Raw genomic sequence first — 11476 nt, 5'->3', positions numbered from 1 at the left:
TAGCTCTGTCATCAGCTGTGTCCTTCCTTCGGTCAGGGCCTCGGGAGGATAGCTGTTGTTCTGATGTGGAGTCTGCCTGATCTTAGCTTTCCCGGGGAAACGGTGATCTAGCCTCCAGCAGCAGAGAGATCATGTGTTCACAGCATCAGTAAATAAACCTCCACCCTCATGCCTTTATTCATGTCAGGGAGTGATGAGGAACCTTGGGACATTCAAGCTCTGAAACCTAGTGAGCTGCCCTGCTGTATGCTCCCTTCATAGGCAACATCTGAAGTGTGTGAACTGAAATGCTCTACACAGACAGCAACACGTCACAACATGACAGAGGCTTGATGCTCAGAATTTAGTTTGGTGTGCTAACATGCTTACAAAGCAGGAAAATAGCACATAAAGTGTTTTTTTTTTATGTTTGGGGTCATACGTTTTTTTTTTTTTTTTTTTTTTTTTTTGATTCTTCATACTGTAGGAATTTTTTGGATGAACAGAGAGCTCAAAAGAAGAGAATTTATTTGAAATGGAAATCTTTTGTAACATTATAAATGTCTTTTATTGTCACTTTTGATCAAGTTAATGCATCCTTGATTAATTAAAGTATATTTTCTTTTAGCTTAAGTGTATATTTGAAGGAAACTGATATCTGATATTGTGCTGATAGAAGTTAAGCCATGGTATTCTGTTGACAGGTCAAAGGTCACTTCACAAAGAACTTCCTGTTTAATGTGGCCATCTCTCGGCTCATGGGCCTGACCAACACACTCTCAGTAAGTCATCAGCAACCATCAAGAAGAATGCGCTTGTAAATCCAAATGATTGATTGAATTTTCTGAATGTTTTATTGTGTTTTCTGCTCTCTTACCATATCAGGTTCCACACCTTAGTGTGTCAAAATATGAAAATGCTGTCATAATTTACTCATTTTCCCAAAGCTGTTAACTGTGGGTGGACACTATAAAGCTAGAAAAAGTATTGGCATAAAAAGACTTGCTTGGTACAACACTTAAAAATAAAGGTGCTTAAAGGGACACACCATTCCAAAATGAAAATGTTGTCATTAATCTCTTACCTCCATGTCGTTCTAAACCTGTACAAGCTTTGTTCGTCTTTGTTTAATAAAGTCATTATCTTTGTTTTATTTGTGTACAAACAGTATTCTCGTCACTTCATAGCGGTACGGTTGAACCACTGATGGCAGATGGACTATTCTGATGATGCCTTTCATACTTTCCTGGACCTTGACAGAGTAATTTTCTTGGTAATCTATAGGACAGACACGAGCCTCCCTGTTTTCATCCAAAATATCTTAAATTGTGTTCTGAAGATGAACAAAGCTTTTACGGGTTCGGAACGAGTGATTATTGATTATTGACAAAATGTTCTTTTTGGGTGGAGTAACCCTTTAAAAGTTTCTTCCCAGCAATGCCATAGAAGAACCAATGGTTCTTTAAACTTTTTAGAATCTGAAGAACCTTCTTTCTACACAGATGTTAAAGGTTCTTTATGAAACCATTTAGATAAAAAAAAGGTTCTTCTGTGGCATCGTGAAGCACCGTAATTTTTAAGCTGAAATTGAAGTTGTTCTGAATTGCTTTTATTAATAATATAAAGAAAGAGTCACTCTGAATCATTTAAATGAGTCATTTTTTAAACGAATCCAAAGCCATTTCCTGTTGACATCAACATGAAACATTAGCATATTACTCGCCCACTTGTTGGTCTTTTTGCTTTGGTCTGAATTAAAATGCTAATTTATTCTTTGCTACAAGGTGGCACTTTTTTGAGCAGTAGTTATAGCTGTTTCCCCGGTAACGGCTGTAAACAAAGCAGCACTGTGCTCACAAACACTGCTTTATCAGGAGTTACAGACATGATGTAATGAAAATGAGACGGACCAATCACAACAGATTAGGGTCATGCAAAGGAGGAGTTTGGAAAAATGAACTTTTAAACTAATCTTTGGCAGTCTTGAGCAAGTAAGGTAAAAATAAATGCATATTATAATAAAAATAAAGTGTTTTTTGACCTTGCATGCATGTCAACCTGTTGTTGTGGACTCCCAAAACCTAAATATGATCCTTTCATTATCCATAGTAGGGGCACTTTAATAAAGACTTACATACTGGAGCAGTTGCATGGTGTTTCTGGATCATTAAATGAAGCAGGTCTGATGGGTGGATACTAACCTTCAGGGAAACAAGTACATTTAACAGTTTATCTAATCCCGAAAAAGTGTGTTACACCCTCAGATATAGAAGCATGAAGTGCTGCACGTATCACACACACTGCACACAAACCCCCCTCACTGTTCCATGTACTGTCCTTTACTCCACACTGCAGCTATTGTTTGTGTTCCTGGTGAAGATCTGTGCTGTCATTTATATTTCACCCTGTGAAGGGTCCATGATCGCTGTTGGGGGTAAATCATTGCAAGTAACACGAGTTACATAATCAGATGACTTTTTCCAAGTAAATAGTAAAGTAATGCAATACATGCAACAAAAAAATATTTTAATTAATGCAGGTTACGTTGACATCTCTTCTGTATTGTGTTGAGAGAAATCGAGAATGAGGTTGAGAGGCTGAGAAACTTCCTTCAGTTTGAAATTAACCAGCTGCCAAAAATATAACTTTTGGGTTTTTTTTGTTATTAAAAAACAAATAAGCAAGCCCAGCCCAGGTGATTCAAAATAAATAAATGCATTACTTTCCATAAAGAATAATTAAGTAGCATAATTATTTACTTTATGCTGTAACATAATATCACTACCTTTACTTTCCCCAACACTGATGGTGTTTTTTGGTATTGAATGAGCACCATATTCATGTACCTCAACATTTATTGATTTCGATGGTCGTGCTAATTAAAAAGTGGTTTCCTTTCAGTTTAATTTGTATAGTTTATAGATGGTCCTGCTTCACAGGAAGATGAATTGTATGTAACTAACTGAAATTCAACAGAGACAACAAAAACATTGTAATATTTTAAAAGTATTTAATCTTGAATATCAGTGTTGGGGAATGTTACTTTTGAAAGTAATGCATTTTACAGTATGGCATTACTCTAAAAAAAGTAACTAATTATATTACTTTTACTGTTACTTTTATGGAAAGTAATGCATTGCGATACTTTCGCATTACTTTTTGAAACCTGGGCCGGGCTTACTTATTTTTTTTTTTATAAAAAATATCAGAAGCTTACATATTTATAGAATGATTTATAGAATGCATTTTTCACAGAGGATTAGACATATTTCATAAAATGTCACCAAAATTATTTCTGAAAATACCCCATGTGTGTTTTGTTAATTCAGGATTCGTTTTGCATCATCAAAACAAATTCAGTTTAAGAATAATAATTGATTCTGATGACAAAACAAAATGAATAGTACGATGCTAGTAGAAAAAAAAGTGAATAATTGTGAGCTGGGTGAAAAGTCGTGGAAATAGTAGTGGTGAGGGGGAAACAAGGAAACTCTTGGCCCCTGTTGTCCATTCCATCACATCCCGCTATTGTCACACACACACACACACACACACACACACAATGTGTTTGTCCTGTAAGGAAAATGAACATGCCCACATGCTCTGAAAACATTGACTGATGCTGACCATGCTGAACTTTGTTTGTGTGTGTGTGTGTGTGTGTGTGTGTGTGTTCTCATGGATAAAGAGGACCTTAATGTTCCCCAGAAATTTTATATATATATATATATCAGTATGGAACAACATAAACTTCAGTTCAATTCAAGTTTATTTGTATATCTCTTTTACAAAAAATTACGTTTCTACAATATTTAGTACTTTAATAACACACATAATAGTAAATCATGTCAGAACTCATCTCATTTTTTAGGTGAACTATTCCTTCCTTCTGTACTTATGCACACACACAAACACACGCTGAGGACAAGCGGAAGTGTACATCCTTCCTGAAGGCCATGTTGAGGTCAGACACAGGTTTCTGTATTTGTGATATTGACCATCGCACGCCAGTCTATGTGCTGGATCCTTCTCTGTCTTGCTCTTGCTGTTCAGTTTGGTGACACTAGTGGATCTTTAACTCTATAAAGCATACTTTATCATACTTTTAAAGCCTGTATATGATCATAACTTTGCTGTAAAACCTGTTGCACAAAATCTGCTACATCTTCTGTTATTTGATTGAGGCCTTTTAGCAAAACTGTGCAAATATCCACCTTTAGAATGTGGTTCCCGTGTGTTTTTTGCTGTAAAATCTTTACTGAATTGTATCGAATTAAACATAATAACTTTTATATTGTTAGTAATATTTCAAGATGAACTCTTACTGGGCTGAAGCAACTTTTAGCTTTACTTGATTGTCCATGCATAGGTTTTTAGGAAAGATCATGTTCAAATGTGAGTCCCAAATAGGATCATCAGGCTTTTGAGGAATGTGTATTTGTTCATCTCTCAATCATCATTGTATTTCATTATATTATATATTTTGATCAATAAAACTAAACATTTAAATATCATCATATCACTAAGACATTATTGGAAGATGTAGAGTCATAACTGGTATTTATATCATTATAAACTATAAGTGTCTGCTACACTATTTTAAAGATTGCATTGATTTACTATACAAGCCATCAGAATTTGTTTTATGTCTGTTTTTTTTTGTTTTTTTTTTGGTTAAAGCCTCAAGCCCTTCAAGATATAGGCTACTTTTTTCCTTTTTTTAGCTGAAGCTGTCCCTTATGAAACAAAAATATATTGCAGTATATTGGAAAATACTGTATCATGTAATATATTAGGCATATATTCTTATATATGGGATTTAATATTTATTTTTTTCCAATATATTGCAATATATTGAAAGCGGCAATCATTTGTATATTTTGCAATATATTATATATGTATCATCAATATGTTATTCAATGTAATCGAATATATAATATATTAGAAAATAAAAAGGGAAAATAATATATTACAATATATCACAATATATTTAAAGAAATAAATTGGTAAATATATTTTCCTTTCGTAAGGGGTGATTCTGGATGATTCATAAAATGCAATGGCTACCATCACTTTAAGAGTTAAAAAAAGCATCACAGGCAACACAAATTACGTAATTCCCATCTCTCCTGTTGATATATCGAGGTCTTATGAAGTGAAACAATCAGTCTGTGCAAGAAACTGAGCATAATTTACAACAATATTACCTGTAATCCAGAGCCTCAGATAAACAGAGCAATGGGATTATTTTCCAGAAACTGGTTCTTTTGGACAGTTTTAATGTAGTTTCAATGAACTGATTCAAATAACAGATTCACCAGTTATGATATCATACAGTAACATCATGTATACACAATTAAATAAAACAGCCAATAATGACATGAAATGTGGATGTTGTACATGTCTCATGTAAAACATCCTCATAAATATTGTTCATTTTCTTGCACAGACTGATTGTTCCGCTTCATTAGACCTCAATAAATCATCAGGTGCGATGGGTATTCATTTTGTGTTGCCTGATATGCTTTTTGACTCTCAAAGTGACAGCAGGCATTGACTTGCATTGTATGAATCACCAAAGAACAGGGTTTCAGCTAAAATCTGCTCTCAAAACGAATCGGTATCTCAGTATTTTTGTGATATTTTCTTGTCATCAGGATGTTTGTATGCAGAATATTCAGCACAGGATGCTCTCTGGGAAAGTGGCAAAGGGAAAGTGTTTACCTCCAACTTAAAAGCCTGTATTTCAGTGCAGTCGGTCTGTAATTTGTGCATGTGTGTGAAGGGATTGGCCTCTGAATTTGGCTTGACGAGTGAACGATTATTACAGACTTGAACCATCTGGGGCTGAAATCTTCTTTGCTTGACTGTCTTTTGAGGACTTGGGCAAATGTGTGTCTCTACTTGCCCTCATGCATCTGTCATTGGTGTAAATTAGTACACTTATGCTACCTTCTAAAGTCTCGTTTTGTCCGAAAACCAAAACAGCATCACGTACAAAATTGCATTCTTCATGGAGAAGACAATCCCAGAATTCATTAAAGATATATATACAGGTATGACAGATGGGAAATGGGTTGTGAAGTATAGATAAAATGAGTTAATTGTTTTTATATGTCTGGGTAGTCTAACAAAATTATTGAGCTTATATTGTATGAAGCACATAAAAGTATTATGTTACTAGCTATTGAAGCCGTTTATGTCATGAATTCTGAGATTGCATCTCACATACTTTTCTAAGTGTTTAATTCTCATACAATTTTGAGGAAACATCTCACAATTCTGTGAATATATAATATAATATAATATAATATAATATAATATAATATAATATAATATAATATAATATAATATAATATAATATAATATAATATAATATAATATAATAATTTTTGGGGAATATTAACCATGAATGTGTGCTTTCCGTCCAATAAAGTCGGAATTGTAAGACATAAGTTGAGAGTTTCAAGAAAACAACTGTCTGAATTATGAGATAAACCAGCAATTTTGAGAAAAATTTCATAATTGCAAGATTTAACTAAAAAAATAAATAAAAGAGAGAGAGTTTAGTGGGATAAAATGTCGAGCAGATCCATAAGAGCTTTCATGTATTTGCTCTATTGCTATAGCTTGACATTATTGAAATATGTTCTCATTGGCTGGTTCTGCATTCAGACAATTTTATGAATTTTCTTTTAGCATTTTCTGAAATCTCAACCAAGCAGAACAACGTGCAACAATCTACTGTTGCCAGATATTGGTTACCAGAACTGACAACTAGCAACATGAGATAAAGACATAGCTACCATAACAGTTACAAAGATTAATAAAATCAGGAAATTAATCTCTAAATGGAGATGTTACTGCATACACAGTTGAAATAGTACTACCCAGAAGGCTTTGCTGCGCCTGCTCCCTGCCGGGCCTCAGGCTGGCATCAGCCTGCTAGTATTTTAGGGAATCCCCTGCTTTGTGCGGGTGGCTGAACTACTCTGGGAGTCATAATAACAGGGACGATTTTCTCCCATGATGCAGTCCAGCTGTCTGGGTGCGTTTCATTTCACCACAGACACACTGAGAAGCAGATGCAGCAGCTTTAGTTTCACACAAAGCTAACAGCAGATGCAGAAGCAAGGTAGCCACCCACAAAGGTTTTGTTTAGTCATGCCAGGATACGGCATAAGCACTTTAACACACAGTATGCCAGTTTTAAAAACTAAAACTGCTGCTGATCAAGAGGAAAACCAGTAAGAAAACAACTCTCAACTTCCCACAATATGAGTTTTATCTGATGGACAGTCAAAATAACACAATGTAAAACCACTTGTTTAATTGATTGTCTTCAGTTTCTAATCTTTCAGATGTCCTCAGTGTTCCCTCTGTCTTGTCCTCAGATCAGTGATGAGGCGTGTGGGAGTGTATCAGTACCTCGTGAAGGGGCTCAGGACACACAGAAGGTTCAGGAGACCTCTGGACACCCGTCTGCTCTCTGAGCATGTCATCCTCTCGCCCTGAACGACCCTCATCAGCTTCCTGCTGGACGACTGACATGAGTTCTCATATCAGAAAGGAAAAAAGGTTGAGGATTTTTGAAAAGGAAGCAAAGAAGGACATTGTGTACAGTTTTACAAGATGTTCTTTTTGAGTTGAAAATGAAAACGGCTTTGCTCTTTGTTGCTAAGAGGATTTTATGTGATTTTCAGTGGATGAGGTACATTTGTTGTACTCGGCCCTCTTCACCTCAGACTCCAGGCCAAAGTTGAGAGCTATTTCTGAATGCCCAGTTTTAGCCTGACATTACAACACCTCTGCTCTGCCTGAAATGGAGATGTGGAGGTCATGCTGTGCTTTCAGACAACAGTGGGATTCCTGCTGGGTCTCATAACAGCGTCTCGTCAAACACTCAATTACTGCAGCTGACTCACGGTCCTGTACGGAGTCTTTAGTTTTTAACATCCTGGCTGTGTTGTGAGAGCACGTACACACTGAAGATCACACAGCGTCAAACACTGTCAACCAAATGATTCAATGGGGATGCTGCTTCACAAGTACAAGAGAAAAAAAAATGGCATAGGATTTACTTTGGAATAATTTTCACTCGGAAATTGCTAGTTAATGTCACAGATAAATCATAAATAATAGGTTTAAGGAGAAAGGCTGAAGTATTATATTTATTTGATGTACAGTACAACCTTCACATTTTTTAGGTTGAGGTAGAAAACAATGTAACAATTTACATTTGAGAAATTGTTGATGCAACTCTGTGCATCTACATATTAACCAATAAGAATGACTTCCAACGTACTTATTTACATATATACACATTTCTGTGCATCAATGTGTTTGATTGTGTGCAAGCGCTTTTACCAGTTTATGCTGCAGTAATAAACATGCTAGTTTGTACTGGATCTTCGGATAAAAGCATAATATGGCATCATAAAGTGTTTTTCAAGCCATTTCATATAATGCACATGCACATTAAAGTTGCTAACTGAAGTCACATCAGATTAGTTTATTTCCCCAAACTTTGACTTGCATATGACAAGTAGTTTATAAAAAGGACATGGACTTGATTCTGTATAGCAGTTGTTGAATGGATGAAGGCAGATCTGAATTTCTTTCTTTGTTCTGTGGAAGATAACATTTTAGTGAATTTTCAGGTCACATCATGTGAAACCATAGAAGAATTATCTGAAAGGTAATGAATAGATCTCTCTTTTATAAGAGTTTATGACAGCTTCAGGAAAGCCCATCATCATTCCCTTTGGAAGTGAGAACGGAGAGACTTGAGTCATCACATTTCAACACCAGAGTAATTTGGCTCGGCAGCCCAACCCCATGACACAACACACGCTGACAAAATGGGTTTGGACTGTGTTGCTTCATGTGCTGGGTGTCTGACCTTCTCCAAATGCATCAGCGAGTATGTTTTTCAGTACTTGAGTGGACAACAAGTTGGGAACGGGCATAAAGGAAGCTTTTCATGTCAATGAAGTGTCATGCCTTTAGGGTATTGATGTCCTGGGACAGTCGCTGACAGTACCTCTGTTGTTTGGAAACTTTTTTTGCCCTGTTACTCAGTAACCACACATAATTCAGTCTGAAATCGATCCCCTCTGCTGTCCCTTATGGCCTTATAGAAGTGACTCACTAATAAAACACTGTAGAATAATTTCCCAGAAGTCCCACATTCCTCAAATGTGCTGGCTTTAAAGGGAGGAAGGGATTTTTTTTCTTGTCCCAGATGACATGTGACTTGATATTTTTAGAGTATTCATTTCCTGTGCATTGTGTCTTTTCGTATTGTGCTACTGCATTCACATTAGTGGTCTGTTATATTCTTTTATATTCATTTATTAGTTGCGTTTGCTAAAGCAAGCAGCACTTTTACTATTTTGAATACTTAAAGGGGGGGTGAAATGCTATTTCATGCATACTGAGTTTTTTATACTGTTAAAGAGTTGGATTCCCATGCTAAACATGGACAAAGTTTCAAAAATTAAGTTGTACGTTTGTAGGAGTATTTTTGTTCCCAAAATACTCCTTCCGGTTTGTCACAAGTTTCGGAAAGTTTTTTTCGAGTATGGGTCTGTGTGACGTTAGATGGAGCGGAATTTCCTTATATGGGTCCTAAGGGCATTTTTGCCGGAAGAGCGCGCGCTCCCGTGTGGCGAGGCTGAGCAGCACAGACATTTCACTGATCAGAGCGATTCACTGATCAGAGAGAGAGCGTCGCGAAAAGTCACAAACGGAGTGTGTTTTTGGTTGCCAAGACAAGACAACCCTGCACAGATTACCAAAAAAAAAAAAAAAAACAGCATTAAGGGACCAGTGGATGGAGTTTATTTTTACAGAGCATCAACGGAGATGTGCAAGTGTTTTTTTTTGTTCCCTGCATTTCGAAGATGCTTGTTTTACAAACAAGGCCCAGTTTGACGACGGATTTGCGTATCGTTTATTTCTTAAGGATGATGCAATCCCAACGAAAAAGGGTCACGATCGTGTGTTGGAACCGCAGGCGGTGAGTAAAACTGCTTAAAATATCTCTGCCTCCTTGTTAGTGCGTCTGCCTCCCATGCCGGAGACCCGGGTTCGAGCCCCGCTCGGAGCGAGTCGTTGCTGCTGCTGCTCTCGTTCAATTTCAGCCTCTGGATCATAAATATACGGCTGAATCTGACAATTAGCCATGGTTTGTTTTGGATGATGGTTTTTCCCTCACGGTAATGTCACAGCTTCCACATGCTCTCAACACAAAAGCCTACTGGCGCTCGTGATTCTTTAGCTCCGCCCACACGTCATGCCTCCAGCCGGTCGTGTTTTTCCGGGAAAAATCGGTACAGACTATCTTTCTCTTATGAATATAATAAAACTAAAGACTTTTTGGAGTTATGAAGGATGCAGTACTACTCTATAGGTACTCAAGATTAACAGGATATTGAGTGAAAACGAGCATTTCACCCCCCCTTTAAGGTTAAAGAGATGCTCTAGACCATTTCACCCAGAAATTAAAATTCAGTCATTTGCTCACGCTCATGTCATTCCAAACCTGTAAGGCTTTCTTTGTTCTGGGGAAATATGAAATGATATTTCGAGAAACCTCTCACAGTCGAAGTCAGTGGTAACCAAAACGTTTGTTTACTAAGAATCTGAACAAATCCTTATCCCTTAGTATTTGGCACAACTCTTCAGCAGCTCTAGTGGCCCCAAAAATTATTTGGACACATTTGGTGACGTTTATGAATGTCTGAATGTTGTTGCATCTAACGAAGTGGAATTTTGTTTCAAGAAAGATAGCAAAAGAGCATTTAAAAAACCTTTCTCAAAAATCTGGGTTGATAAAACAAGTCTCAAAGTGAAGTAAGGTGTGAAACATTTGCACATGTTCATACATGACGAACAACACCTGAAAACATGCAGGTAACTGACTAAAAATCACTGCCACAGCAGTTAATGAAAAGTCATAAAATGAAGAAGAAGTTTTAACCTTGTGCAGTCATCGGTCACTTCAGACTGGAGAATTTTACATTTTGAATTTTAAAAAATCGTAGCTTCAACAGATTGGTAGAAAAAAAAGAAAAAAAAGAATTGAGGGCATGATTCGAAAAAGCTGAGTGGATGTAAAAAAAAAAAAAAAAAAAAATAAAATAAGGCACACTCATAGTCTTCGGTCAAAAATGTCCGACCATAGGAAATGTATGGGAAAAATTAAAATACAAAAAATGTTTTTGTGTACGATCTACAAATCCTCCACAGCGCAGAAAAAAAATAATCTAAAACATCTAGAGTGCAAAATCAACACACCAAATATCTTTCTCCCTATCACACACACACACACCTATGAACTGGTATGACTGTAGAACTGCAACTATGTAAAATAAAATCAATAGTACAATGCAGTTAAAAGTGGTCAGCAAGGAAGGTTGGCATTTGGCCCAAAAAAACAAACAATTGCTACTAGATGACAGACCAGAATATAGTCAAAGTATAATTTAAGAAA

The sequence above is a fragment of the Carassius gibelio genome, chromosome B16, assembly GCF_023724105.1.
Source record: "Carassius gibelio isolate Cgi1373 ecotype wild population from Czech Republic chromosome B16, carGib1.2-hapl.c, whole genome shotgun sequence".
Taxonomy (NCBI): Eukaryota; Metazoa; Chordata; class Actinopteri; order Cypriniformes; family Cyprinidae; genus Carassius; species Carassius gibelio.
The sequence above is the reverse complement of the archived record's forward strand: the minus strand, read 5'-3'. Positions refer to the sequence as shown.